Here is a 26170-nt window from a genome sequence, read left to right on the forward strand (position 1 = left end):
CCTAAAAAAATAAAAAAACATTAAAAAAAATAAAAAGAAAATGATCCCTGGTGCCTAGAGGTTTCATCTCCCCCCGGCGGGGGCAGAAAAGGCCTTCCTGAAAAATGCCCCCCCCCGGGAGCGACCCTTGCCCAAGGGGTCGCTCCCTTATGTCACTTTCTAAAATAAAATAAAAAATCCCTGGTGTCTAGTGGGGTTTCAAAAGCCGGATTGCAAGCAATCCGGCTTTTGAAACCCTGGGAGAGACTTCAAAGGGAAGGAAATACATTTCCTTCCCTTTGAAGCCTCTCCGGGCCTCCCCCAGTGATTGAAAGAGAAATGCTTTGCATTTCTCTTTCAATCGCACTGGAAGCAGAGCTTCCAGCGCGATGGGGGAGGCCCCTGTGACAAATCAGCGCGCGCTGACGTCACGGGGGGGGGAAGGGGAAGGTCTTCCCCTTCCATCCCCGCCTTGGGGGAGGAGGGGTGCACAGGGTGGCGCGCTAGCGCTCCCCCAAGTTCCCCTGTGCCTTGGATGAGGTGACCTCGTCCAAGGCACAGGGGAACTGTAGCCTTGGACAAGGTGACCTCGTCCAAGGCACAGAACCGGTTAAAGTGCTGGTGGTACTTGCTGAGGGCTGACTTGTAGGCGGTTCAGTAGATGGGGTCTTTGGTAGTGCATTGTTATTTCTCTAGTCATTTGCAACTGCGCTTACTGTTTCTGAGTTCTGGTGTATACAAGATGGCTTGTCTTGAGGCTTTTTTGGTTTTGGCTGGCTTGATAGGGACGACTCCGTTGGCACATTTGATGATCCGGGTGGAGAAGTTCTTGACGTCCTGCTCCATGTTTTGACACAGTTTTGGGCTGGATGGTGTTGGGGCCTGCATCCACTGGATTTCAGTCACTTTAGTCCAGATTCATTGAGAGGAACTGAGGGGCTTGCTGGTGGTGCCCTGGGAATCTGTAATGGTGAAGTGAACAATGGCGTGGTCCATCCACATGAGTTTAGCGATGTTGCTATACTTGACTCTGTTGCTGGAAGTGAGGATTGGGTCCAGTGTGTGTTCTGCGCTGTGTTGTGTCAGTGACCGGTTGGGTGAGGTCAATGTTGCTCTCTTATCAGGAGATTAGTGGTGCTGGCATTGTGGGGGTCGTTGAGGTGGAAATTGAGGTCACTGAGTAGGATGTAGTTCTTAGAGTCCATAGCTAGAGGGGCAATTAAATTGGAGATGGTGTCACAGAATATAGGTCAACGTACCCGATGTCTATAGACGAGGGTTCCTCTGGTTCAGAGTTTGAAGTTGAGGTTTTCCATGACTGGTGTGGTGTCAGCTTCGGTGGCAGTGCATCAGATGATTTCCTTGTGGATGATGGTGATGCCTCTTTTGTGTTTATTTGCTCAGTCTTGGTGTATCGTCTTGTAGCCGTTCAGTGTTGCAGTGGCAATGTTAGGGGATGAGGAGGGGTTAAGCCAGGTCTCAGTGATGAAGATTACATCGGGGTGAAGGCAGTAATGGTGACTAAACTTTCAGTGGCATGTTTGCAGAGTGACAGGGCGTTGAGCAGAATGCACTGAAACAGGTCCGGGGCATTCAAGGTCTTTTGGGTGGGTGGATGAGGGTTCCTGTACGGGCGGGCAGTCCTGTGTTAGAGGAGAAGCAGCAGCGGTGACAGGTAAATGGTCCTTCGGTTGATTGGGGAAGGTGATGCAGCAGTTGCTGTTGTGGTGTCTGTGGTCCAGTTCCTAGACCTGGGTGGTGGAGAATCGGGGGTGGCCGAGGGCCAGGGTTTCTGGCACTGGGCGCAGTCCAGGTGCAGATCGGCCCAGACAAGTTTGCCTTTGGAGCACCTTTGTCACGCTGGGGGCACGACCGTGATGCAGACTCCATTAAGTAGGTCCTCAGGTGGGAGGGTTGCTGGGTGGCGGGAAGCAGTGGGTGGGAAACAGCAAAAATGGTGGGAAGTGGGGGCTGTCTCAAAAAATACAAAAGGATAGCTGGGCACATTGACAACTACAATGACAAAAAATGAAAGGCTAACTGGGCAGAGTGACAATAACAATGACAAAATGACAGTAGACAAAAAAGGAAAGGCTAACTGGGCAGAGTGACAAAAACAATGACCATAATGAGGAGGATACACGCAAGGCGGGCCTGGGCAGTGGTGGTGAATGGGGAGGCGAGCAGCCGCTACAGTGGCACACAGGGGATCTAGTAAGTGGCAGCGAGGAGACCTGAGGAGGCTGCATGTGGGAGTTGGCACAAGGACATGCTCAATGAGGTCACACTGCAGCCTCCATTAAGTAGGTCCAGGGGGAGGGAGGGGTGCTGAGAGTAGGTAAGCAGGAGGTGGGAAACGCGGCATAAACATCTGGGAACAGGGGCCAAAATAAAGGCTAACAGGGAAAAATTAATACAATAATACCAAAAGGCAAATAAACATGGCACAATGAATGCAATAATGATGAAAGGCAAAAGTCTGATAAGGCACAATGCAGACAACAATGACAAAAGGCAAAAGAAGGCTAACAGGGCAAAATGAATACAACAGTGAGGAGGATATACGCAAGGCGATTGCGGGGAACAGCGGTGAACGGGGATGGGACGGCTGTTACAGCAGCTCCAGGGGCACACAGGGGGTCTCACAGACAGCAGCGAGGAGACCTCAGGAGGCTGTGCAGGGGAGCTGGTGCAAGGACCTGCCTCCATATTGTTAATGAGAGCTTGCGGCTGAGGTCTTGACCTAGGGCAGCCACTCTATCAGTTGTTTTTTTTTTATTAGTAAACTCAAATTTTTGGTCAAGAAGGGGGAAGTATATATCTAGACTTCCATGGTAAAACATAAGTGATTCTATTCACTATTGTATTTTTAAGTTGCTATACATTTTTTATCTTTGCAACAACATTCAGTATGGCCTTTTTATTGTAAATAAACTTAACATTAACTCTTAATCACTAATTTCTAGGTGCTCTTAAAATAACAGCACAGTGAAATGCATTATGTACAATATTTACAAAATGTGGTTAAAAACAACAAACAGTGAGCTTCCTTCAATCCAGGAGTCTTGAAGTCACTATAAAATTTCTACAGTAATCCACATTAATCATTTTTGTCGACGTTTCAACCCTTATTGAGACATAAATCAGAAATGGGTCATCATCAGGACTGGGGATTTCTCTTAATTGGTAGAACCTATTTAATCCAAGGTCATCTAATGCAATGCTCCCAGTATATTTCTTATTGGAAGTTATCAGCAGTATCTATCCTTTTCAACCCTGAAAAAACAGGGGATGCTTTATATAGCAGCAATCAGTTTATCTTAGACTTTGCTGTTGTGGCAAAATGTAACTGTAAGGCTCTTATTCCTTCTTTTACTATAGGAATGACACGCTGCAGGACACTAATTTGTGTTCTTTTTTTATTGGCTGAGCTCAGAACACTCTCCTGATGATGCTCTCCCAAACCAGGGTGACCTGCTGAACCACAAACAGTTGAGATGTTTCATGTTGAATGCTCGCTGTAGGAGGCTGGACTGGCTTGTAGTGAGTACCAAGGGGTACTTGCACCTTGCACCAGGCCCAGTTATCCCTTATTAGTGTATAGGGTGTCTAGCAGCTTAGGCTGATAGATAATGGTAGCTTAGCAAAGCAGCTCAGGCTGAACTAGGAGACGTGTGAAGCTACTACAGTACCACTTAGTGTCATATGCACAATATCATAAGAAAACACAATACACAGTTATACTAAAAATAAAGGTACTTTATTTTTATGACAATATGCCAAAGTATCTTAGAGTGTACCCTCAGTGAGAGGATAGGAAATATACACAAGATATATATACACAATAGCAAAAATATGCAGTATAGTCTTAGAAAACAGTGCAAACAATGTATAGTTACAATAGGATGCAATGGGGAAACATAGGGATAGGGGCAACACAAACCATATACTCCAGAAGTGGAATGCGAACCACGAATGGACCCCAAACCTATGTGACCTTGTAGAGGGTCGCTGGGACTATTAGAAAATAGTGAGAGTTAGCAAAATAACCCACCCCAAGACCCTGAAAAGTGAGTGCAAAGTGCACCAAAGTTCCCCTAAGGACAAAATAGTCGTGTTAGAGGGAGAATGCAAGGAAAACACAAATCAGCAATGCAACAACGATGGATTCCTGTCTGAAGGTACCTGTGGAACAAGGGGACCAAGTCCAAAAGTCACAAGCAGCTCGGAGATGGGCAGATGCCCAAGAAATGCCAGCGGTTGGTGCAAAGAAGCTCTTACTAGGCTGAAGAACTGTGAATACTGCAGGAACGACAAGGGCTAGAGACTTCCCCTTTGGAGGATGGATCCCCCACGCCTTGGAGAGTCGTGCAGAAGTGTTTTCCCGCCGGATGGACGCCAACAAGCCTTGCTACACGCAAATCGTGCGTTTGGCGTTTTTGGACGCTGCTGGGGCCCAGGAGGGACCAGGAGGTCGCAAATTGGACCTGCAGAGAGAGGGGACGTCGAGCAAGACAAAGAGCCCTCACTGAAGCAGGTAGCACCCGGAGAAGTGCCAGAAACAGGCACTACGAGGATGCGTGAAACGGTGCTCGCCGAAGTTGCACAAAGGAGTCCCACGTCGCCGGAGACCAACTTAGAAAGTCGTGCAATGCAGGTTAGAGTGCCGTGGACCCAGGCTTGGCTGTGCACACAGGATTTCCGCCGGAAGTGCACAGGGGCCGGAGAAGCTTGCAAAGTCGCGGTTCCCAGCAATGCAGCCCAGCGAGGTGAGGCAAGGACTTACCTCCACCAAACTTGGGCTGAAGAGTCACTGGACTGCGGGGGTCACTTGGACGGTGTCGCTGGATTCGAGGGACCTCGCTCGTCGTGCTGAGAGGAGACCCAAGGGACCGGAGATGCAGCTTTTTGGTGCCTGCGGTTGCAGGGGGAAGATTCCGTCGACCCACGGGAGATTTCTTCGGATCTTCTGGTGCAGAGAGGAGGCAGACTACCCCCACAGCATGCACAAGCAGGAAAACAGTCGAGAAGGCGGCAGGATCAGCGTTACAGAGTTGCAGTAGTCGTCTTTGCTACTATGTTGCAGGTTTGCAGGCTTCCAGCGCGGTCAGCGGTCGATTCCTTATCAGAAGGTGAAGAGGGAGATGCAGAGGAACTCGGCTGAGCTCATGCATTCGTTATCTAAAGTTTCCCCAGAGACAGAGACCCTAAATAGCCAGAAAAGAGGGTTTGGCTACCTAGGAGAGAGGAAAGGCTACTAACACCTGAAGGAGCCTATCACAAGGAGTCTCTGACGTCACCTGGTGGCACTGGCCACTCAGAGCAGTCCAGTGTGCCAGCAGCACCTCTGTTTCCAAGATGGCAGAGGTCTGGAGCACACTGGAGGAGCTCTGGACACCTCCCAGGGGAGGTGCAGGTCAGGGGAGTGGTCACTCCCCTTTCCTTTGTCCAGTTTCGCGCCAGAGCAGGGGCTAAGGGGTCCCTGAACCGGTGTAGACTGGCTTATGCAGAATTGGGCACATCTGTGCCCAACAAAGCATTTCCAGAGGCTGGGGGAGGCTACTCCTCCCCTGCCTTCACACCATTTTCCAAAGGGAGAGGGTGTCACACCCTCTCTCAGAGGAAGTTCTTTGTTCTGCCATCCTGGGCCAGGCCTGGCTCGACCCCAGGAGGGCAGCTGCCTGTCTGAGGGGTTGGCAGCAGCAGCAGCTGCAGAGAAACCCCAGGAAGGGCAGTCTGGCAGTACCAGGGTCTGTGCTACAGACCACTGGGATCATGGAATTGTACCAACAATGCCAGGATGGCATAGAGGGGGCAATTCCATGATCATAGACATGTTACATGGCCATATTCGGAGTTACCATGGTGAAGCTACATATAGGTAGTGACCTATATGTAGTGCACGCGTGTAATGGTGTCCCCGTACTCACAAAGTTCAGTGAATTGGCTCTGAACAATGTGGGGGCACCTTGGCTAGTGCCAGGGTGCCCTCACACTAAGTAACTTTGCACCTAACCTTTACCAGGTAAAGGTTAGACATATAGGTGACTTATAAGTTACTTAAGTGCAGTGTAAAATGGCTGTGAAATAACGTGGACGTTATTTCACTCAGGCTGCAGTGGCAGGCCTGTGTAAGAATTGTCAGAGCTCCCTATGGGTGGCAAAAGAAATGCTGCAGCCCATAGGGATCTCCTGGAACCCCAATACCCTGGGTACCTCAGTACCATATACTAGGGGATTATAAGGGTGTTCCAGTAAGCCAATGTAAATTGGTAAAAATGGTCACTAGCCTGTCAGTGACAATTTGGAAAGAAATGAGAGAGCATAACCACTGAGGTTCTGATTAGCAGAGCCTCAGTGAGACAGTTAGTCACTACACAGGTAACACATACAGGCACACTTATGAGCACTGGGGCCCTGGGTTACCAGGGTCCCAGTGACACATACAACTAAAACAACATATATACAGTGAAAAATGGGGGTAACATGCCAGGCAAGATGGTACTTTCCTACACTCGCCATCAAAACCAAAGGTAGACCCTCACTTCTAGGAGCCCCGCCAACAGACGCTTCTCCCAGTTATGCTCCTCAGCACTCCATCATGCAGCATTCTGCAGTTGCACCACTAGATAATATAACTCATGGCCCAAGAGTCCCAGACCTCCATCCACAGGGTCTAAGTTTAGAACCTGCAGGCCTACCCTGCTTCTCAGGGTACCTGCTCAGATCAGTGTTACTAGGAGGCTATTGAGTTCCTTGAATGTTCCCCAAAGGATCAAGTACTGCAACTTCTGCAAGAAGTAAAGGCTCCTTAGGAGCAGCACCATCTTTGCTGGGGCAATTCTACCTGCTAGAGACATTGGCAGTGTCTGCCAATAGAACACAGAGGCGCGCAGTCCCCATAGCACTCTTCCCATGTTAAGAGAGTATTATTTCTCAGCAGTATGTGCCACATGGATCCTCCAGTATCGAAAGCAAAGCCCTCAATTGTTCAAAATATTTAAAAATGCAACATTTAAAACAAAAAATATTTCTAAAGACTTAACTTTAAAAAAAGTTTTTATACATTTTTTAATTGTATACTATTTATTTTTTTAAAGAAATATATTTAATACCATTATTATATATCTTCATTATTATGAAATTACAATGTATAGTAATATATATATAAAATGATTAGCTCAAAACATCCACTAAAAACCCAAGATCCTGATACTAAAAAACTTAAGCAATTATTTATATACTTTAATACAACTAGAAATACAATGTCATAACTAAAAACCATATTACTAAAAATAAATAAAAATAATAGACATAGAAATCAAACACACTACAGTAAATTATATACTAATTAACACTTACAAACAATATTATATACAGTGATGTTTTCCACATCGATGGTTATTACAACTATATTAAAAACAACACTAAAAAATGTTTTACCTTCAATATTTCTGTTATTGATATTTTTGATATCCTAATATTCTTGACACAACATTTTTGTATCACAGTATTTTTTGCAATATTTTGTCCAGATACTACACACAGGCCTTCATTATGACATTGACGGTAAATCCCACTTACCGCCATGCTGACTGCCGCCAACATACCGCCACGGATTACCGCTTCCCATATTATGACACACACACACAGCAATCCGTCACTATACAGACACACACATAAGTCTGCCAGCCCAAAGGTCAATGATAAAATGGCGGTACCAAGACCCACACTGTTACACCAACAGAACTATGCCCACAGCATTATGACCCACAAATCACTGCGGCGGACATTCAACTGCGGTAAACCATTGGCGGTACATACTGCCGCGCTCAAAATACACACACACATACAAAACAACACGACATTGGACAATTCAAACTACACATACCTGACACACATACACACACCACACCCACACACCACTATAAAACACCCACCCACAATACCCACAACTAACAAAAATTGCCACTAGCGAGAGATACAGCAGGAGCACCCACACAACCAGAGCAACAGAACACCATCACCCATACACCATCCACGCACCTCACAACACACACCCCAAAACATCACCCCACACACCCTCACACACTCCATTCACACTACACCCATGGCACCACAAAGACACCCCAGGTTCTCAGAGGAGGAGCTAAGGGTCATGGTGGGGAAAATCATCAGGGTAGAGCCACAGCTATGCGGATCAAAGGTGCAGCAGACATTCATTGCTAGGAAGATGGAGCTACAGTGTCAATGCCGTGGGAGAGCACCCCAGAACAAGGGATGACATCAGAAAGAGGTGGAACGGCCTACGGGGGAAGGTGCGTCTAGTGGTTGCAAGATACCAGATAGCTGTACAGAGGACTGGTGGTGGACCTCCACCTCCTCCCCCACAACTAACAACAGGGAAGGAGCAAGTCTTGGCAATACTGCATCCTGACGGCCTGGCAGGAGTAGCAGGAGAACTGGACTCTGGTAAGTCAAATCTCTATTACTATCACCCCTCTACCTGCATGCCATCACATACCCCCACCCTCAACCTCACTCCCATCACTCCACCACTACCCACATCCCCCACCATCACAACCCACCCATCCCAATACCAAGCCCTGCATGCAACACCAATGCGTGGACCCCCATCACAGACCTGCATGGACACCCATCACCAAAGCATGCACACCTCAGACAATCACCTAGCCAACCAAATCACCACACACAGAAGCCTAAGCTGCTAGGGCAAACACAATCTAACAGGGCAACACACCCATGTACAATATGTCACACTCAGAAACCATAACACTGCATTTACATCCCCACAGGTCCCACACACAACGTCACGGGAGAGGAGGTGCCAGCAACATCCAGTCCCTCGACAGAAGAGGCCCACAGTGATGACAGCAGCTCTGCACGCCTGGATCAGGATGACCAACCTGGCCCATCAGGGACCTCCGGACAGTCGGTCACCCAGCCACAGTCCCATACCACCATAGAGCCTCCCCCTCAGGAAACACCACCACAGTACCCACCCAGCTGGTCCATACCTCTGTCCCCAGGACACCTCAATCAGCAGTGTGTCCACCACTACAGGGACCCCAGGAAACCCCACAAACACAGGGCGATCAGGGACCTGGGGTCAGTAGCAGTGGGCACATGGTTCAGGGGACAGAGGCACAGGATAACAGGGAAGCTGGGAGGACTGCTGTGTGACAGAGGGAGGGCAGGCCCAGGGAACCGACTCTCCACAAGGCACTCACCAACATCCTGAGAGCATACCACCATTCCCAGGAGACGATGGGCCAGATACTGGCAAAGTTGCAGGAGACCCAGCGGCTGCAGGAGGGACAGTACCTGGGGATCAGGGAGGACCTGAGGGACATCCACACCACCCTGGTCACCACTGCAGAGGTTCTGGCAGACATGGCCAACACCATGAGGGAGGCAGTGGCACACCAACGGGCCCCTGACACTAGCCACACCGATGAACAGCCCTCCACCTCTGCCGACACTAGTGGACAGGAGGCCCCGCCACAGGAACAACAAGCCACCAGTACCCCACCCCCGCAGAAGGAGAACCACCCCGCAAACGATCCCTGCGATCCAGGCAGAAGCCAGAGAACATTGCCAAGACCCCTGCCAGGAAATAGGACTCTCCTGATTGTCACCCTTGTGTCCCACTCTGTCACCCTGTCCACCTTGAACTGCCATTGCTCCACTTCTTATGCCCCCTTGGACAGTGCACCTGTGATACAAATAGACTGGACTCTACCCTGGACTCTACTCCACCATCACCCCAGCCCATTGTACATCCCCCTCCACTTATTAGCACTGAAATAAACACCCTTTGAAAAGTATGAAGTATTTCAATTTATTTAAATATGTATTCGTTTCACAAGGTTTAAACATTGCAATTCAACTGTACAGTAATGTGCACATAGGTATGACCTGTAGTTTGCTGCAGTCAATACACCAGGAGCCAGAGTAGGGCACAGATATCTGTAAATAAACATGTCAAAGGGTACAGTAAGTGGCCATAGTAGTGGGAATATCAGCCTGCCAGTGAAAAATTACAGTTCAAAAATGCAATGGGAGGTGAAGTTACTGTGTCTTACCTATGTGTCACTGGAAGTACTGTCGAATGATTGATGTTCTATTGTCCACATCCTCTTCCTCTGCCTCCTCTTCGTCACTGTCCACAAGCTCCACCGCTGCCACAGGCCCATCTCCAGCATCATCCTCCTGCAGAAAAGGCATCTGGCGACATAAGGCAAGGTTGTGCAACAGGCAACATGCCATGATGATCTGGCATACCTTCTTAGGTGAGTAGCAAAGGGACCCACCTTTCAGATGGAGGCAGCTGAACCTGGCCTTCAGGAGGCCAAAGGTTTGCTCAATAATTCTTCTTGTTCGCCCATGTGCCTCATTGTAATGTTCCTCTGCCCTTGTCCTGGCATTCCTCACTGGGGTCAGTAGCCATGAGAGGTTGGGGTAACCAGAGTCACCTGCAAATACTGAGTGATACCAGTAAGCCAGACACTAACCCTTTGGGTCAACCCATACCCATACACCAACACCCACTGGGTGGGAACCAGGGCTCACCTATTAGCCACACCCTGTCCCTCTGTAGTTGAGACATCACATATGGGATGCTGCTATTCCTCAGGATAAAGGCATCATGCACAGACCCAGGATACTTTGCATTGACATGGGAGATGTACTGGTCCACCAGGCACACTATCTGTACATTCATAGAGTGAAAGCTCTTTCGATTTCTGAAAACTTGTTCATTTCTCCGGGGGGGACACAGGCAATATGTGTACCATCTATTGCCCCAATAATCTTGGGGATATGTCCCATTGCATAGAAATCTGCTTTCACTGTGGCCAAATCCTCTACCTGGGGGAAAACGATATAGCTGCGCATGTGTTTCATCAGGGCACACAACACTCTGGTCAGCACTATAGAGGACATTGGCTGTGACATTCCTGCTGCCAAGCCCACTGTCACTTGGAAGGAGCCAGTGGCCAAAAAATGGAACACAGATAGGACTTGCACAAGAGGGGGATTCCAGTGGGGTGACGGATAGCTGAGATCAGGTCTGGCTCAAATTGGGCACAGAGCTCTTGGATTTTGGCCCTATTAAATCTATAGGTGAGGATAATGTGCCTGTCCTCCATTGTTGCCAAGTCCACCAGGGGTCTGTACACGGGGGATGCCTCCATCTCCTATTCATCTGCAGCGGTTGTAATCTAGGGGGCAAAACGATGAGCGTATGGTCAGTTTTCAACATTTCCTAAATGTAAAGTGCGTTGCATGTTGTGACAGAAACAGTATGTTGATGTTTATCCCCCAAATTTGCCTATGTGTGTTGTGACGCATTTAGGTGCCATGGCATCCCCCCCCTGAAATGGCGCCCGCCTGTCCTGTTAGGAGGGACATGTGGAAATTAGGTAATGCCGCTGACGTTGTGCGCCGTTGCGGGAGAGAGTCGAGTACCGCCGTGCATCTCCACATTGGTTATCATTGGTTGTCATTGGGCCCTATGGGTTACAGTAGCCAATGGTGATGTACGCCGGCGATGACGGTACGCACTGCCGCGGACGTGACCGCCATTTTCTATCTGTTCACTTACTTGCTACCTGACCTTCAACAGGAGAGAACCTACACTGCAAGTGCTGCTGTGTCTGGAAGCGACCATGGCTCGAGTCACTGGGGAAAGGGCCACTGCCTTCACCGCTGCAGAGTTGGAGAGACTGGTGGATGGGGTCCTACCCCAGTAATGAATGCTGTATGGGCCTCCCGACCAACAGGTGAGTATACTATGAACACGAATGCAGGGAGTGCTGTATGTGAGGGCCTAATGTAAGGGAGGGGTCCTAGGCAGCGTGCTGCATGTATGGTGGGCAATGTATGTGCATAAGGGGATTGGAGGGATATGGTTGGCCATGAGTGTAAGAGGTTGGTTGGTATGTCTGATTTTTCTATGCGTATTTCCTCTGCAGGTCAGCGCCCATCAAAAAAAGGGTATATGGCGTGCCATCGCCAAGGATGTGCGGACCCTGGGGGTCTACGGTAGGTGGAGCACCCACTGTCGCAAACGGTGAGAGGACCTAAGATGCTGGGTAAGGAAGACGGCGGAGGCCCAGCTAGGGATGGCCTACCAATGAGGAAGGGGTGGCCGTCGAACCCTGACCCCCTTGATGTTCCGCATACTGGCGGTAGCCTATCCGGAACTGGATGGGCGCATGAGGGCATCACAGCAGCCAGAAGGGGGTGAGTACAGTTTCCAAATATACTACTTGCACGTGCTGGGGTGGTCTCCGGGTGGGTGATGTGGGCCTGTTGGTGCCCCTAGGCCAGGCCGGACATTGCAAGGTAAGTTCCATGTGGGGCAGGGGCTGATGGAATACACCTCCATCAAAGCTAGTGGGCATCCACTACTGGGCATGCCTCTGTGGGTCTCAGGTATGGCGCAATTGGGGTTAGTTATTCCTGTCCATGGGCTGGTGACTAGCATTGTGACTGGTAGTGCTTTGCCTAGTGCGTAGGGCTGTTCCCTGTGTGTGAGTGTATTGTGTACACCAACGGTGGTGTTTGTGCCGCCATTGACCAAGTGTTTCCTTTGTCTCTCCCCCCCTTTTTGTTGTGTCACCCTGTCCTTCTGTGCATTAGCATCATCTGGCAGAGGAGCAGAGGCACCGGCGACGGAGGGAGCTGCATCCCACAGGGCCCAGGAGGCCAAATCCACTGACGGAGAGGGCACCAGTGGGATGGAGGGCGAGGGGAGCACCACAGCAGAGACAGGAGAGGACAGTTCTGAAAGTGATACCTCCTCCGAGGGAAGCTCCCTGGTGGTGGCGGACAGCTCTGTGGCCACCCCACCTACAGGTACAGCCGCCAACCCCCATACCAGCACCGCCCTCCCAGCAGCCCCTCAGCGTGTTTCCCATGCCCGCTCACCCAGGAGGGTGGGCATCTCCTTCGCCCCAGGCACCTCAGGCCCTGCCCCAGTTAGCCCTGCTGCCCTGAGTGAGGAGGCTATTGACCTCCTGCGATCCATCTCTGTCGGGCAGTCAACCATAGTGAATGCCATCCAGGGGCTGGCAGGGCATTTGCAACAAACAAATGCATTCCTGGAGGACATTCACTCTGGCATGGCGGCCCAACAGAGATCAATCCAGACTCTGGCCTCCTCCCTGATGGCAGTCCTGTCTCTAGCCTCCCCCTTTCAACTTCCTCTACCCAGTCCCATTCCCCTGAACCCCAACCTATCCCAAGCACACAGGCAGACCAGCATGCACCCAAGACAACACACAGGAGTGGCTCAGGCAAACACAAGCACCACACATCATCCCAAAGGCACTCACACAAACACCATCCAGATGCAGACACACCAACATCCACTGCCTCCACTGTGTCCCCCACTCGTCGTCCACCTCCCTCCCAGTAGCGTCTACACTCACACCTGCATGCACTACATCCACACCCACTGCCTCCATCACCATCACGCTTATCACTATACGCCCCTCACAGGCAGTCACCACCCCCACATCCATGCACACGATCCGTGTGTCCTCTCCCACTGTATCTGTGCCCCCTCCTCCCAACGTACACAAACGCAGGCACTCAGACACCCAACAGCCATCCACCTCAGAACAGAATCCAGCCCATGCACCTGCACCCAAACAGAGCAGACTCCTCCTACAACCACTCCCTCTTCCTCCACTCCAAAACCTTCGCACTCTTCCCGCCCCAGTGTCCCTAAGAAGCTTTTTCTCTCCGCCGTTGACCTCTTCCCTACTGCTCCCCCCGTCCTTCACGTTGAGCCAGGGTGGGCAGAACCCAGGCCAGCACCTCAGCCACCCAGTCCACGGCCACTGTAGTTTCGGCAGCTACTGCAGGTGTGAGAGGCTCCAAGGAGAAACCCATCAGCACTGGCAGTGTGCCTGCACCAACTACCAAGGGGAAGGGGAAGAAAGTACCACCAGCTGCCAAGGGCAAGGAGGCACCACCAGCTTACAAGGGGAAGGGCAAGGTGGCACCACCAAACCGCAAGGGCAACAAGGCACCACCAGACTGCAAGGGCAAGAGCAAGGAGGCACCACCACATGGCAAGGAGGCACCACCATACAGCAAGGGCAAAGGGCCTGTCCCTACAGGCAGGAGGGACAGAAGGCCTGGTGCTGTGACAGAATTTGAGGGCCCAACACCAACCATGGCGGTTCAGCCATCTGAGGCTTCAGGGGAAGGGCTGGGGCCTCCCTCCACCACTTGCAGCACCGCCACCTGCACCGCCATCAGCACCACTGCCTGCAGCAGCAGCCCCAGTGGGCAGCTGTCCGAGGCTGCAGGGGAAGGGCTGGAGCCTCCCCCACCACTGTCAGCACTGACACCAGCACCACTGCCAGCACCGCCACTTGCACCGCTACACCACTGCCAGCAACAGAAGCCCTAGTGGGCAGCTGTCCGAGGCTGCAGGGGAAGGGCCGGAGCCTCCCCCACCACTGGCAGTACCGGCACAGCCACCACTGTAGTCCTGCCTCCATGGAGTGTTATGCATCCTGCCCACTGTAAATCTTGTGGGTCTGACACCCAGGTGAGAGACTGTGACCTTGCACTCCCAAAGGTCTGCATCACAGGGCACTATGCCCCTTCCAGAACCAGTGGAAGAAGGCATCCACTCGCCGCATCCTTGACAGGATGAAGCACACTGAGCACTATGCCCCCTCCAGAACCAGTGGAGAAGCCATCAACTCACCACATCCTTGCCAGAGTGAAGCACACTGGACACTATGCCCCCTCCTGAACCAGTGGAAGTAGTCACCCACTTGAGAGAATGTGGCTTTGCACTCCCCAGGACCAAGCAGTGAGCAAGGCACCCACTTGAGAGACTGTGGCTTTGCATTCCCCAGGACCAAGTAGTGCGCAACCCACCCACTAGAGAGACTGTGGCTTTGCACTCCCCAGGACCAAGCAGTGGGCAAACCAGCCACTTGAGAGACTGTGGCTTTGCGCTCCCCAGGACATCGCACAGGGCATGTAGCCCCCTCCAGGAGCAGTGGTGTTGTACCATCTTCTGGCTGAGGTGCCCCCCATGCCCTGTCTCCCTGAGGTGCCTGTGTATTTTCCACCTGATGCCCCAGCTGTGTTCTCTCCGTGTTGATGCAGGAGTAAGATTATCTTATTACACTCAGTTTAATCAATTCCTTTTGTCCTTGCATTATTCCTGAGGGGTACAGGGTGGATATGTAATGTTACTGCATCTGTTTGTGTGTATGGTGTTGGGGGTGGGGGGAGGGCGTGTTGTATGTGTGTGTCACTCTCTTTTTCCTCCCCACTTCCCTGTGTGCTAGGCGACAGTACTCACTGTGGTCGTCGTTGCCGGTGTTGGTAATCCTGGTGTAGGAGGAGGTAGACCAGCATGGGGAGATCTGCAGTTCGGGCTCCATGGCGGCATGGTTCTTCCTTGAGTCGTCAGAGGTGAGTTGTTTTCCTTCTGTGCAGTGCTTCTGCCGTGCTTTTGATGTCGTTGGTACCGCCCCGGTAAAGGTGGCGGATTGGTGTCTCAATACAGTGGGCAGAACCTTGTCTTCCGCCTGGCTGTTAACGGTTATCGCCGCAGTGCTTGTTGCTACCGCCGTGGCAGTCGATGTGTTAAAGTGGTTGTCTGTGTTGGCGATTTATGCCGTGGTCATAATTCCATTTTTTTTTACCACCGACTTGTTGGCAGTATTACCGCCGCTTTATCACCTACCGCCAGGGTTGTAATGAGGGCCAAAGTCTTCTATGTTAAACAAAATTGTCAAGCTATGATGATTATAGCTAATAACTCAAGGCTGCCTACAATGCTTAGTATGCAGTATGTAAACCTGTGTGGAACATGTTGAGCACAAGTCGTCACCTGGCACCTGCACACAGTTACTCTTCAATGCCTAGATTTAGAACATGTTCAATACCTCTACACACCTAAGATGTATTAGTAGCACATGCATTTTGTAAACACTTACACTCATTAGCTGGTCACATGCTGTACAAAATTAGGTAGAAAATGAATTTGGGAGCTAGTCGCTGCAATGTAATCTATAAAACAAACTCACACACTCATTGGATGATGCCATCCATGATGTCAGCAATTATGTCATTTGAGATGTTTTCAGTGATGTCAGAAATTATGTTATGGAACATGTCCCAAGTGATGTAATATGTGAGATCTTAAGCAGTGCAAAGCGGGGGTGCATGCTATAGTTAGCTCTGTTTCTTTGTTTCTATGTTTTAAAATATTTGCATGCATATTGGACAATAAGTCCATACAGCAATGAGATTTAGGGGCAGATGTAGCAAATGTTTTGCACACCCAGATTAACACTGATTCAGAGCAGGTGGTAACCAGAACCAAAGTATAAAAGGAGGCCCAGAAGGCATCTGGGCTACTCAAAATGGCTTCACTATACATGATTGCATGGAGGAGGAGAGTCCAGGCTGCCCAGCAGAGGAGGAGGAAGAGGCAGAGACAGGAGAGGATATACCGAACCAAGCAGACACTATTTCAACAAACTGAGGAGGAGATATATGATAAATACAGACTGAGCAGCGCTGTTATCTTAGAGATAATTGAACTGCTGAAACCTCAGCTTGAACGCCAGACAATGCGCGGCTGCACCATCCCCACATATGTGCAAGTGCTATGCTCACTGCACCTCTTGGCCTCGGGTAGCTATCAGGGGGTGATTGCTGTGGCAGGTGGGGTATCCCAAAATGCACTCTCACGATTCTTCAGACGTTTCCTAGATGCCATACTTGCACACATGTCCAGATATATATACCTTCCCAGAAATGAGGCAGAAATGAACAGCACCAAGTTGGACTTCTACAGAATTGCCAACTTCCCCCATGTAATAGGGTGTATGGACGGGACACATATACCAATTTGCCCACCTGCAAATCTGGAATATGTGTTCCACAATAGGAAATGTACCCACTCACTAAACATCCAGGTGGTATGTGACGACCATAATGGCATTACCAACATCGTGGCTAAATATCCAGGGAGTACACATGATGCATACATATTCAGGCACAGTGGGATACACCAACGCCTAGAACATGGGGAGTTTGGAGAAGGATATTTATTAGGTACTGGTGAGTACACTCTGAATCCTTACATACATGTCACTGTGTAACCCTGTGATGCCCTGCTAAATTTGCCTCTTTTGTCAAACAGGTGATAGTGCATATGCCCTGAGATCATGGATACTCACCCCATACCTAACACCTGGCAATCAGAATGAGAGGCGATACAACATTGCACATCGGCGGATCAGAACTGTAGTTGAGAGGATATTTGGCTTGTTGAAGTCAAGATTCCGATGCCTGCACAAAAGTGGAGGAGCACTTCAGTATGCCCCAGAAACAGCATGCAAGATAGTTGCCACCTGTGCCATCCTACGCAACATTGGCACCAGACGTGGGCTATATCTCACCCCAGAAGACACAGATTCGGAGGATGAGGAGCAAGAGCTACCACACCGACAACCTGGGGATAGAAGCATCGCAATGGAGGGCAGACAGAGACGGAACCACATCACAACCCACTACTTTGGCAAGTACGTAGCAACCGTGACAACACTCACTAATGTAAGACACACATAGCCCAGTTGTGTAGTCAAACAGACTAACCCTTTTATTGCAGGACTATAATGTTGAAATAATTGTTAACTATACTACAGTATTCAAAAAAACAGTGTTATCTGACTCATTGGTGGTCATTACAACCCTGGGGACAGTGATAAAGCGGCGGAAAGACCGTCAACAGGCCGGTGGTAAAAAAATTGGAATTACGACCGTGGCGGAAACCGCCAACAAAGGCAGCCACTTTAACACTCCGACCGCCACGGCGGTACAAACAAACAGCGCAGCGGTCACCACCAACAGACAGGCGGAGGACAAAGTACTGCCCATAGTATCACAACCTACCAATCCACCACCTTTTCCGGGGCGGATTCACCGCGAACAAAAACACGGCGGAAACAGGACTTCGAACGGGAAACGGTCACCTCTACACACCCCACGAGGAATCCGGACGCCATGGAACCAGAGCTGCATATCCTGCCAGACCTTTTCTTCTTGCTCCTCTACCAGGAGCACGAACGCCAGCGGCGAAGACAACGGTGAGTACTGCACCTACGACACAGGGGAGGGGGAGGGAAAAAACAGGGACACACACATGGAACACCCCCACCCTCACCCACTACAACACACACACCAATACAGCATGATACATTACAGTTACACCCCCCAACCCCCACAGAAGAATGCAAAGACAAAAGGAAATGAGTGTAACCATTGTAATATATTAAAATCAAGTATGCAAAAATATATATATACACTATAAACAAAATATACACCAAGCTTAGTAGTCCAGGTAGTGCTCCAATGAAGTCCGTGGAACACAGGGCCCACACGGTATGGGTGAGGCCCACACAAGATCCCCGACCATGACGGAGAGAACACTGCAGGGGCATCAGAGAGCAAGAAAACAGGCACCTCAGGGGGAGGGAAAGGGGGGGCACCTCAGCCGGTTGAGTGCACGAAGCCAAATCCACGAGGGGGCCACATGCCCAATGTTCAATCCTGGAGAGTGCAAAACCACAGTCTCTCAAGTCTTTTCAGTGGGTGGGTTGCCCACTGCTTTATCCTGGGGAGTGCAAAGCCACAGTCTCTCAAGTCTTTTCAGTGGGTGGTTTGCCCACTGCTGCATCCTGGGGAGTACAAAGCCCCAGTCTCTCAAGTCTCTCCAGTGGTTGGTTTGCCCACTGTTCCATCCTGGGGAGTGCAAAGCCACAGTCTCTCAAGTCTCTACAGTGGGTGGGTTGCCCACTGCTATATCCTGGGGAGTGCAAAGCCACAGTCTCTCAAGTGGATAACAGTCTCCACTGGTTCTGGTGGGGACATTGTGCCCAGAGTGCTTCATCCTGCTAAGGACAGAGGTAGTGAATGACAGTCTCCACTGGTTCTGGAGGGGGCATTGTTCCCAGAGTGCTTCATCCTACTTGTGACGGACTCAGTAGCGTAAATGCCCTTGGCGCTCATGGGCCAGCGGTGCTTGTAGTGGCGGTGCCCTGTTCAGCAGTGCTTGAGGCGGCGGTGCCCTGTTCAGCAGTGCTTGTGGCAGCGGTGCCCTGTTCAACGGTGCTTGTAGCGGCAGTGCACTGTTCAGCGGTGCTTGTAGCGGCGGTGCCCTGTTCAGCTTCAGCGGTGCTTGAGGCGGCGGTGCCCTGTTCAGCCGTGCTTGTGGCGGCGGTGCCCTGTTCAGCCGTGCTTGTGGCGGCGGCTTCCTCTGCAATGACTCATCTGCTGGCGGTTCCCTCTAGCCCAGCAGGGCTTGTGCTGGCGGTCCTCTCTATCCCAGCGGGGCTTGTGCTGGCGGTACTCTCTCACTCAGTGGGGCTTGTGCTGGTGGTCCTCTCTAGCCCAGCGGGGCTTGTGCTGGCGGTCTTCTCTCTCGCTCAGCGGGGCTCGTGCTGGCGGTCCTCTCTAGCCCAGCGGGGCTTGTGCTGGCGGTCCTCTCTAGCCCAGCGGGGTTTGTGCTGGCGGTCTTCTCTCTCGCTCAGCGGGGATTGTGCTGGCGGTCCTCTCTAGCCCAGCGGGGCTTGTGCTGGCGGTCCTCTCTCGCTCAGCGGGGCTTGTGCTGGCGGTCCTCTCTAGTCCAGCGGGGCTTGTGCTGACGGTCCTCTCTAGCCCAGCGGGGCTTGTGCTGGCGGTCCTGCTATCCCAGCGGGGCTTGTGCTATCCTCTCTAGCCCAGCGGGCTTGTGGATTGGTGGTGGCCTCTTGGGCAGCAGGGCAGGTGCTGGCGGTGGCCTCCTGGGCAGCGGGGATGATGGTGGTGGCCTCCTGGGCAGCAGGGCAGGTGCTGGCGGTGGCCTCCTGAGCAGCGGGGATGATGTTGGTCTTCTCCGTGCTGCTCTTCCCAGCCTTGCCGGGTTTCTTGTGGCCCTTACCCACCTTGGAAGGTGTCGCAGCTGACTCCACACTCCACTGGGACCCCTGGGAGCGGCTTTGGTGGCTGGAGTCTTCCCCCCTCCCGCCGGGCACTGGCCAACTTCTGATGCTTGACAGGTGGGGGACTGTCCGTGCTGTGGCTCCGTGCCACACTGGCTGCCCTGGTGGCCAGTGCACTCCATATTCCGGTGTCTACAGGCACCACTGGTCCCGGAGATGTTGTGGCTGAGGTGCTAGGTTGGGACCTGGAGAGTCGGGACCTAAGAGACGGACGGGGTGGGGGAAGGTGTGGGAAAGAGGTCAAGGTTGGACAGGAAAAGTTTTTGGGAGACACTGGGACGGGTAGCTGGAGGGGGTTTGGGTGTGGAGGAAGAGGTTGTGGTTGTAGGAGGTGTCCGTTTGGTGACTTTGGGTGAAGGTGCATGGGCTGGAGACTGTCGTGAGGTGGATGGCTGTTGGGTGGGTGTGTGCCTGCGTTTGTGTATCTTGGTAGGTGGCGTCACAGACAGACTGGGAGAGGACACAGGCGACATGTGAATGGTAGTGGGGGTGGTGACTGCACGTGAGCGGGGTGTGGTGGTGTGTGTGCTGGTGATGGCAGTAGTGGCTTTAGATGTAGTGCATGCAGGTGTGAGTGTAGACGAGACTGGGAGGGAGGAGGGAGACGAAGAGGAGGGGGACACAGTGGAGGCAGTGGATGTTGGTGTGTCTGCATGTGTGTGATGCTTGCGTGAGTGCCTGTGGGATGTGTGGTGCTTATGTTTGCCTGAGCTTCCCTTGTGTGTTGACGTGTGCATGCTGGTCTGAAGGTGTGCTTGGGATAGGCTGGGGTACAGGGGATTGGGTCTGGGTGGAGGAAGTTGGAGGGGGGAGGCTAGAGACGGGGACAATGGCTGCCATCATTGCTGAGGCCAGTCTGAAAAGCTCGCTGAAGGGCCGCCTGACCAGAATGAATGCCCTCCAGGAATGCATTTGTTTGTTGCAACTGACTTTCTACACCCTGTATGGCATTCAAAATGGTAGACTGCCCAACAGTGAGGGACCTGAGGAGGTCAATGGCCTCCTCACTGAGGGCAGCAGGGGTGACTTGGCAGGGCCTGAGGTGCCTGAGGTGCCTGGGGTGAAGGTGATGCCCACCCTCCTGGGTGAGCGGGCACGGGGCGAACGCTGAGGGGCTGCTGGGAGGGTGGTGCTGGTAAAGGGGGTGGTGGCTGTACCTGTAGAAGCGGGGGGCACAGATGTTGCCGCCACCACAAGGGGGCTCCCATCAGAGGACAAGTCCATGTAACTGGTGTCAGCTCCTGTCCCCGCCGTGGAGCTCCCCTCGCCCTTCGGCCCACTGGTGAACTCCAAGTCCATAGTGTCACCCTCCATGGCCATGTGGGATGCAGCTCCCTCCTGCTCCGGTGCCACTGCTCCTCCGCCTGATGATGCTAATGCACACAAGAACAGGGAGACCACAAAAACGGGGGGGGGGACAGAAGAAAGACATGTTGAGTGCATGCATTATGGCTACCGTTGGCGGACACGACAGACACAGAAGCCCCCTGCACTATGCCGCGCTCATGGGCTCCACTGTTCAATCCCTGGGACATGGCCTACTAGGCTATGGACGACATCTGCACACATGGATGACACAGGGGCATTACTAGGTGTACTTGGCACTCTACAGAGGTGGGGTGGGGTGCCACATGGCCTGCCTTACAGAGGGACCTTGCCTACTAAACTCGCCCTGGCTTAGGGAAACCCACAGCCCACTTCCCCCACCCAGACACCTCCGCTGCACTCAAAATCAGCAGGATGAGAGTGTACTCACCCCCTTGTGGCTGCTGTGATGCCCTCAAGTGCCCATCCAACTCTGGGTATGCCACCAACAGGATCCTGAACATCAGGGGTTCATGGTGCGACAGACACCCCTCCCACGTTGGGACGCCATCCCCAGCTGAGCCTCCGCCGTCTTCTTGCTCCAGCGGCAAATGTACTCCCATCTTTTCCGGCAGTGGGTGCTCCGTCTGTGGTAGACCCCCAGGGTCCGGACGTCCTTGGCGATGGCACACCAAATATATTTTTTCTGGTGGGCGCTGACCTACATGATTTGTACAGGGGGAAGAGAAATTTTATTACCAACTGCACCGTCACAGTCATTGGCCCCCATCCCTACCCTTGCCATGTGGCACATGCATTCATCGTCGTTTCATGCACGCCTCAATCTCACCCCCCCATCTTTCATCCACCCCACTCCACACAGGCATAGCCCATACAGCATGCTCCCAGTGTACTTACCTGTTTGTCTGGAGGACCGTAGAGTAGTGTGTACTGGGGAAGGACCCCATCCATGAGTTTCTCCAACTCCTCCGATGTGAAGGCAGGGGCCCTTTCCCCAGCCACTCGAGCCATTGTCTCTTCCAGACCGAGGTCACAGCAGCACTTGCATTGTAGGTCCTCTCCTGTCGAAGATCAGGTATCGAGTGATTGAACAGATAGAAAATGGCGGTCACATCCGCAGCGGTGCGTACCGTCACCGCCGGCGTACATCGTCATTGGCTCCTGGGACCCATAGGGTCCAATGTTAACCAATGCAGCATTGCGCCGCGGTCTTCGACCGTCTACCGTGACGGTGTACAATGCCATCGCAGTTACCTCACATCCCATTGTCCCACTTTAGAGGTCAGGCAGCCACCATTTCAGGGGCCCACATGGCTTAATTTTTAACTGCGTCACACATACCTAGGCCTAGCCTCAACACACATACAGGCCACTTTTCGGATTATGATTCGTGTTCTGTGTAAGCTGTGGGTACGTACCTCTAAGTTGGTTGACTCTGTGCTCGCTGTTGTCCTTCATAGGCACCGTCCGCTGGGACATGTGATTAGATGGCGGCACCCTCCGGTGTACAGACCGCTGGTGGACCTGACGACAATGGAGGAAAGACGTGATCATCACCTACAGGCTTGACCGTGCCACAATCCATGAACTGTGTACCCAGCTGGAGCCAGACCTGATGTCAGCTATCCGCCATCCCACAGGAATCCCCCCTCAAGTGCAGGTGCTGTCAGTACTCCATTTCCTTGCAAGTGGGTCATTTCAAACAACAGTGGCCATAGCATCAGGGATGTCCCAGCCTATGTTTTCCAACGTGTTGTCCAGAGTGTTGTCTGCCCTGCTGAAACACATGCAGAGCTACATCGTTTTCCCTCAGGTGGAGGATTTGCCTACAGTGAAAGGTGATTTCTATGCCCTGGGAAATATCCCCAACATCGTAGGTGCCATTGATGGGACACATGTGGCTTTGGTCCCCCCCCGCAGGAGTGAACAGGTGTACAGAAACCGGAAGAGTTATCATTCCATGAATGTCAGATGTTGTGTTTGGCTGACCAGTACATCTCCCATGTGAATGCCAAGTTCCCTGGCTCAGTGCATGACGCCTACATCCTGAGGAATAGCAGCATCCCTTATGTGATGGGTCAACTCCAGAGGCACCGTGTGTGGCTATTAGGTGAGCACCTGGAAGCAAGACAGTGGGAATGGTTGTCTGGGTCTGGGGATATCCCTACAGGTTAGTGTGTGTCTAACAGTTGTCCCTTGCCATCTTCAGGTGACTCTGGTTACCCCAACCTGTCATGGCTACTGACCCCAGTGAGGAATCCCAGGACAAGGGCAGAGGAACGCTACAATGAGGCCCATGGGCGAACTCGGCGGATTATAGAACGGACCTTCGGCCTCCTGAAGGCCAGGTTCCGGTGCCTCCATATGTCAGGTGGATCCCTATTCTACTCACCAAAGAAGGTGTGCCAGATCATCGTGGCCTGCTGTATGCTTCACAACTTAGCTTTGCGATGACAGGTGCCTTTTCTGCAGGAGGATGGTCCAGATGGCGGTGTTGTTGCAGCTGTGGAGGCTGTGGACAGTGAAGACGAGGAAGCAGAAGAACAGGACATGGACAACAGGAACTCGGTGATCCTGCAATATTTCCAATGAGACACAGGTAAGAGTACAGACCTGCCTACTACATGTACTTTAACACTACTACCTCTCTACTGTCTGTCCTTTTCACCCAGTGTATGGTCACTGAGTTGTCACTTTCCCTTACGATTTCACAGATGTGGGTCCCACTGTGTGACATCTGCTTTGTTTCCTCATGGACTACAGCTATGTGACATAGGTATGTTGACATTACAATTGAAAGAGCATTTTGTCACTGTAATTGCTTATACACAATTTTGAAATCACAGACTGAATCCAGATTGTTTTGTGCTTCAAGAATGTTTATTTAAGTGCTCAATATTGGAGGTGGTTGTAAAATGGTGAGGGGGGATGGTGGAGGAATGTCCATGGCAGAGTCCAGTCTATTAGTCTCACAGGTGCATTGCCCAAATGGGCATAGGAAGTGGAGCTGGGGCAGTTTGAGAATGGACAGGGTGACAAAGTGGGACAAAAGGATGACATTCAGGGTGGTCTCATTTCTTGGCGGGGTCTTGGCATCGTTCTCTGTCTTTGTCCTGGATCTCAGGGACCGTTTGCAGGGTGGTTCTCCCTCTGCTGGGGGTGGGGTGCTGGTGTCGTGGTCCTGTGGCGGAGCATCCTGTCCACTAGCGCCGGCAGAGATGGTGGACAGTTCCTCATCCAGGCTAGTGTCAGGGGCCCCTTGTTGTGCCACAGTGTCCCTCCTGGTGTTGAGGACTTCCTTCAGCACCCCTACGATGGTGCCCAGGGTGGAATTGATGGATCTGAGTTCCTCCCTGAAGCCCAAATACTGTTCCTCCTGCAGCCGCTGGGCCTCCTGAAACTTGGCCAGTACCGTTGCCATCGTCTCCTGGGAATGATGGTATGCTACCATGATGTTGGAGAGGGCCTCGTGGAGAGTGGGTTCCCTGGGCCTGTCCTCCCCCTGTCACACAGCAGCCCTCCCAGTTCCCCTGTTTCCCTGGGCCTCTGTCCCCTGAACGGTGCCACTGCCCCCAGGTCCCTGTTGTTGTTGGGGTGGTGGGTTAGCCTGGGTTCTCTGTAGTGGCAGACACACTGCTGATTGACGTGTCTGGGGGACAGAGGTACGGGCCCGGTGGGTGGGTGCTGTGCTAGTGTTTCCAGAGGGGGGAAGCTCTGTGGTGGCCTGTGACTGTGTGAGGGGAACCGACTTCCCAAGGTCCCAGATGGGCCGGGCTGGTCGTCTAGATCCAGTTGGACAGAGCTGCTGTCATCACTGTGGGCCTCTTCTGTTGGTGGTGTGGACATGTGTGGACCCTCCTGTCCGGTGACGTTGGGTAGGGGTCCTGCAGGGGTGTAAAAGCATGATTATTGCATCTGAGTGTACCATGGTGTGCAATGGGTGGGTGACCGTGTACCCCAGTGCTTGCATTCCTGTGTGGGACCTTGTGTGATGATGGTTTGGGGGGTGTATGGGTATGTGTTGGGATGTGTGGTTTGTGATATTGGGACATTTGGGAGGAGTAGGAGTGATGGGGGTAAAGGCGAGGGTGGGGGTATGTGATGGCATGCAGGTAGGGTGGGGGATATAGTAGTTAAGGTTTGACTTACCAGAGTCCATTCCTCCAGCTACTCCTTTGAGTCCCTCAGGATGCAGAATCGCCAAGACTTGCTCCTCCCATGTTGTTAGTTGTGGGGGAGGAGGTGGGGGTCCACCGCCAGTCCTCTGAACTGCAAGGTGGTGTCTTGAGATCACGGAACGCACCATCCCCCGTAGGTCGTTCCACCTCTTCCTGATGTCATCCCTATTTCTTGGGAGCTGTCCCACTGCGTTGAACCTGTCCACAATTCTGTGCCATAGCTCCATCTTCCTAGCTATGGAGGTGTGCTGCATCTGTGATCCGAATAGCTGTGGCTCTACCCGGATGATTTCCTCCACCATGACCCTGAGCTCCTCCTCAGAGAACCTGGGGTGTCTTTGCCGTGCCATGGGGTGGTGTGGGTGATGTGTGGGGTGGTGTGTGTTGTGATATGTGGGGTGATATTTAGTGGTGTGTTGTGTGAGGTGCGTGGATGTTATGTGGGTGATGGTATTATGTGCCTGTGGATGCTTGGTTGTAGATTGTAGTGTCTCTCTCTGGCCTTCTTTTGGGATTTTGGTTGTAGGGGTTTATGGGTGATGTGGGTGTGTGTTTTTTATTGTATTGGGTGTGTGGGAGTGGTGTGTGTATGTGTATCAGGTGTGTGTATTTCAAATTGTCCAATGTGGCTGT

Source organism: Pleurodeles waltl, chromosome 10, assembly GCF_031143425.1.
Source record: "Pleurodeles waltl isolate 20211129_DDA chromosome 10, aPleWal1.hap1.20221129, whole genome shotgun sequence".
Classification (NCBI taxonomy): domain Eukaryota; kingdom Metazoa; phylum Chordata; class Amphibia; order Caudata; family Salamandridae; genus Pleurodeles; species Pleurodeles waltl.